This window comes from Lygodium microphyllum, chromosome 25, assembly GCF_053477565.2.
Source record: "Lygodium microphyllum isolate KBCC chromosome 25, Lygodium_microphyllum_v1.1.10, whole genome shotgun sequence".
Taxonomy (NCBI): Eukaryota; Viridiplantae; Streptophyta; class Polypodiopsida; order Schizaeales; family Lygodiaceae; genus Lygodium; species Lygodium microphyllum.
The window spans coordinates 112,004,079-112,010,078 of record NC_141159.1 but is presented as its reverse complement, the minus strand read 5'-3'; positions in this window follow the sequence as shown (position 1 = coordinate 112,010,078).

Sequence of the window (6,000 nt, the reverse complement as noted above, 5' to 3'; positions counted from 1 at the left end):
TTTTGTTGAAGATGTCTTTTTCAATTTTGGTATGAGAGAGCTCTTATGACTACCTTCTAACATTAGCCCAAGACTACTTTGGGGTCTTCTTGCGGACACGTCCTATATTGGCCATCAATGGCATGTTTGGGTTATGAGTCAAGTAGCCATTGAGCACCTTCCCATTTTGTCATGGATGCATAGGGTCATTTATCATCATATTTGTCAGACACCCCTAGCTATACATGTAGGGGGTTAGCAATAACCTGATGCATTTAGTGTAGGTCCTGAGAAGCCCTTATCCTTGGTTGGTCTTATGCTTCATTAGAGTTATGTCAAGACTAAGGGTTTGTTTCAGCAATATGCTACCAAATGGTCCTTTCAGGAATTATTTCATTAGGCCAAGAGGACAATGTGTCTGTTTAGTGCGGGTGTGGTTAATGGGTTTTATTTTAGTGCTATGCTAGACAGAATTGGCAGAACCTAGAGGGAGTATCTTGCTACATAGAAGCTTCTTGTGGCCAAGTCCAGGTGATGTTCTTCCTATATGAATACTTTTCTTTTCTGCTATATGTGTTTATGTACTTGGGGAGAATTGTTCTTTTGTTGGGGACCTGCAATTAAGGCATGAAGTCCCAAGGTTAGATTAGGTATATCTAGGGGAGGTTTGAGTAGTTGTCTACCTCCTATCAAGACATTATCAGGCATTCTAAGACATGTTATTAGAAGATAGACTTCCTAATGACCCTATTCTACTAGCTTGCTAGGCAACTATTCTAGGAGTCCCTACTACTAGTGTGAGGCAATTAGAGAAGCATGTCGAAATAAAAAGAAGAGAAAATTTGGAGTATACTCGAAATATAAAAATATAGGGGCGTGTAAAAAGGGATTCTAATTCCTAAAATAGAAAAAAAAAAGAAAGAAAAAAACCTCAAGAGCAGTTGATTATCACCTTGTGAGGGCCTAGTAGATTCCTGGGGATGAGTCAGACACAGGGGGCCAATGCCTTGTGTTCCTATGGATGGCATCTAGCGAGAAAGGAAATACTAAGGAAGGTTAAGCAAAAACAAAAGTGAGCATAATAAAAAAGGATTAAGTGTCACCTTGCGAGAGCTTGGTAGGTTCTTGGGTACTGAGTCAAGACCTGAGACCTGTGCCCTGTTCTCTTTGGGTTACTACGCTCAGCTCCCTCCTTTTTACATGCCTGAGTTTGAAAACCTTGAAAGAAAAATGTGTTCAAATGAAAATATATGCTGACCAAGCTATAGGAGTCCTCGCCTAGTAGGAGTTCCCGGTCTAGTTGTCTAAGTTAGGTAAGTAGTTCAGGCTACCACCTAGGATGACTTCTTTGATGGTTTTTTTTAGCCAATCTATGTTGGAGCAATTGGTTAGTGACTCACTCTACATTTCTGTCAAATTATGTTGGGCCTATCCCTTGAGGATTTTCATGCCTTGATTTTGTCAAGGGGTAGGGTGATAGCTGTGCTTGTGCTTTGTTGAGTATTCTACTTTTTGGCAGCTTGATGCTTTTATGGTTGTTGTTTGTGCAGATTAGTTCGTGGGATTTGATGGGCTAAGTCGCCCTATCCTGTAGTCGCCAATTTGAGAGTGGATTTTTGGAGCCTATTTTTTATGCGAAAAAGTAGTAGGGAGCTGTAAAAGACCAATTTTTCATGGAAAATGAAACAATTGTGGATTGATGAGCTAGAGTTTTCCTAAATAGAGTTTGATGCCAGGAACGCAATGCAAGTCTTGGTTCGTCGATCAAAGTCCGTTTGACCCCCATTTAATCCCCGTAAGGTTTCACATTATAAAGCAATTATGTAATCCGAGAGCCAAAAAGTACATGATAGAGGCCACATTGATAGATTTCGATGCTATGAAGCTGGTTGTCCAAGTCGCAGAGTTCGTTTGGTCTATTCGGCAAAAAATTGCTTGCATGTAGTGTGAAAAATCAAAAATTAAACTAGATCTTTTAGTCATAAAGCTTAATAGATTAATTAAAAGGCTTAAAAGCCTCAAATTTGAATTGTTGGGGTAGGAGGGCCTTTTTTTCAACACCCCATTTTTTAATTAAAGAAGTGGCTTTTGGCACCTATTGGCATCAAGAGGAATGAAGAAGAGGTTGAGATGAACAATTTTCACACCTTCCATTGCCAAAAATGGATCAAAAAATGATACAGTAAATGAAGATTTTAGATTCTAGTTTTTTTCTCTCCTCTCTCCTCTTGTTGTCTATTTCCATGGTTAATTCTATGAGAGAAGGGGGTGGGCTAAGATGAGAGATTTTGATCACGGGATGATGCTGGAGCATGAAGGAGTGTAGTCGAGGTTGAAAGGAGCATCAATGGCTATTGGGAAGCATCAGCAAGCCTCTAGCCACAAGATGTGTACGATATTAAGCATGGTTCTATGAGTAAGTCATAAATTTAATCATTTTATGTTAAAATTCATTGGTAAATGATTGGAAATGGTTGTACTTGGTGGTGAACGTTGTGGTTGATGGAAATTGTTCATGAAATCAAGAAAAATCATTCATCTAATAATTTCTTTATAAACACACAAGACCTACAATATTGTGGGTTTAAGAAAAATCATGAGTTTTTGGGATTTTGTTGTGTGTATGGTGTTCGCATGGGATGGAATGTGATATTAAAATAATTCTCAGTAAGATCAATCAATCCATATTAGTAAATAGGAAAATATAAATATTTATCAATAAATTTATAGAGAAAAATATGACCAAAAATAGATTTTTTACACCCAAAAAATTAAAAAAACCCACATTTTTATTTGTGAATGTATGATGAGGCTGAGGCATGATTTAACCTCAGTTCAACCCTATCTTTATGTTAAAGTGAGTATTTATTGGTCTTTTTGAAGAAAAATACATTAAAAATACTCTATAAACCTACCACATCGAATGCACAATCTTAAGTGGTAGAGAGAAGCGGGTTTTAAGGGGCTATAATACGTTGAATTCTAATATTTTTCTGATGCATGGTGTCAGAGGGGTTTTTGTCGAAAGGTCGAATCCATCGGGGACCAGAGGTAGAAGGAAGTAGAGATATGAGATGGAAGAGAAGAAAAAGAATAGACAATAGGTAAACACGACAAAGACAAAGCATAATGAATTGAATCAATATGTATTGATAGAACCTGGAATCTTTTGTCTGGCACTACTTAGAAGCAATCTCCAGGCATTAGATCTCCTAGAGCTCCTTCGTAGAACAAAAACGTGCATAAAAAATAGCAGCTCCTTCTCTGCTGCTCGGAACCCAAATCTAATGGTGGCTGCGTTGGCTTCGAAAGGGGGGTGTTAGGACACTTGGTCAGGGATCTCCCAGATCACTTCTACTTCTTCTTCCAATTTAAAGTGTAGTTTTCAGCCTGTCAAACAGCAATCGCGACGCGCGCGATTTCGTCAATCTTTCTTTTTTTATGAAAAATCCCATAAATGGCTGAAAAAGCAACTTGCTTTTTGCATGCCATCCTAATCTAGAAGCTTTTCTAAAAATTTTGGATTTTTATAATAAATAATATCAAAAATAGGCTAAAATGGTCCAAAAATCTAGTATTTTTGGACCATTCATGCCACTTACACTACTACTAAGGACTCAGATCACATTGACTCTCTTGATCAATAAGAAAGTCAGATGATGATGCACTCCAGAGTTTTTCACACCGTGTCCACGTAGTGGCACAACATCCACCCCCTCTGAACCTGCACATCCTCTGGTATGTGCCACAGATGCACCACCTGGGTCAAACACCCATAGTATCAACTTGTCGCTTATCATGCATATAAGAAAGCATCCCCTTGGATCATAGATCAAAATACTCAGTACCTCCATAACTCTTGAGCTATGCCTAGTATCCCCTCTAGGTTCATAAGGCCTTGGGTGCATATCATACACTAGAGGTTGTTGAATCTCCATATACATGCTATCAATGCACCCATCAACAAATACATAGTAGCATGCCTACTCTTTCAAAGTCCATCGCATGGGAAGTTGCTTCTGATAACCTTTTTTGCTCCACATCCAACATAAACTGAGCCTCACTTGCATTCAACACATTCTTACCATCACCAAAAATAGTGAAGCAATCCATATCTTGAAGCATCTTAGAGTTGCCTTTCAAGGCCTTTGACAAAGCATCCGAAATATTTTCCAACTATAAAGCATTACATCTAACATCTTGTAAATACATATTCTCGAGCTCATGAACTGTCTCAAAAACAATAACTTTATCATCCTTCAAATCATGTACATCCAACAAGTCGCCAATATTTGTTTGAGTCCATGCATCAAAAGTAAGACATTATTTTCACAAACCTCTTCACATGCATTAAGAAAATCTATAGGTGCAATGGTTGAATCTTCCAGTCGAGGATCTTCCAAGGCATTTGTGGTTGTCTCGATATCAGACTGCAACTTATATCCAAGATGTTTGTTCTCTTGCTTGCTATCTTGTTTTTGCTCCTGCCCAATCTCTTCCATAACATGCTTGGTAGGTGGCTTATTTGCAGCTTTAGGCGAATCCACACTTCTTCTTGTCACTTCCTTAGATATCCCTGCATTATCTTTATCTCTCTTCTATTTCTCTTCCACAAGTACATCTCTATTTTTCCCTTTTGCTAAATATGCATCCGTTGAAAATGCATATTCCAGTGATTCCCAACCAGTTATGTCACGAATGTCTTGTCTTGCATGAGACATTTCACTATCAGTAACTTTACTCTTTTGAGCTGCATGTAAAGCATGTGTCCATATTTCAGCCTGTGGACTCACTTGGCCATGCATTCTATCCAACTGTAGACCAAAAGTAGTAGCATGTACCGCCGCATAAGCATTTCGAACAACCAAGTCTTCCAACAACTTCTGCATACCTCCCTTTCCAAAATTCAAAGCAAGAGGCAATCCCATTTCTTGTGCATGGATCTTGCCATCTTTCCAAAAGATGAGTTGTTGTACTAAGGCCTCCTGATAACTAGCACAATCCTTCCTTTCATGCTACAAACTATCACACCATATACATCTTTTCCCTGGTTTAGGGGTTGCTGCCCATCCCCTTTCCTCTTGTCCTTTCTCATCCAATTTTGCGACCTTTAACTGAAGATCCCGCATGCCTTTAACCAATTCATCTAATATATATTTCTCCCTAACATTGGGAACATCAGGTGCAGTCATAGGATTAGCCACAGAAGTGGATGGCTTACTAGATACTTCAATTGTTTTGCCCGTAATAGTGGGCAAGCTAGAGATATGCAATCTTTCTCTCCTTCTATGCTTTTTCACAAGTGCAGTAATAGCTTCCTTGACATGTCTCCACTCTATTTTCAGACTTGTCTCTGTAGTCTAATCCTGCAGCAAGTCATCAAGCTTCTCTTGAAGCTCCTGCCTGTAGAAACAATTCAATTTTCTGACTTGCAAGAGCTTGTTGTTCTCCAAGATCCAACTGCTCAAATCAACTTTCAAATTCTCTTAACAATTCTATAGCCATAAGACCCTTATTGGGTTGTAAAACCCACTCATGAAAAGTCTTGCATGTAATCAAACCGGTATCCTCAATGTAAAATTCTTCCCTGAGTGTCTTTTTGAAAACTACCCAGTCAGTATCCTACATGTATAATTCAGTAATTTGCGCTTTCAATTCATGTACAATAACACGTACAAAATACCGACTCCATACAAGTTAAGCCACCCCAAAGAATTCCATCTTTTGAGCATAGGTATGTACATATGCAGATACATTCCTGCCATTGAATAACTTCATCTCACACTCAATTGCTTACAGAGAATCCATCACAACACTTTCTATTTGAGCAAAAGCCTGCATCACATGTTATTGTTGTTGTACTTGCATAAGAATATTCATATTCTGCACCAACTATTGCAAAACATCACTGGAGATTATGTTCGAAGGTTCTCCCATCTTACCTTTCCTTCTTCTGACAACCTTTCACATTGGGTTCACCAATGTCGAAGGGGGTTTTGTTGAAAGGCCGAATCCACTGGG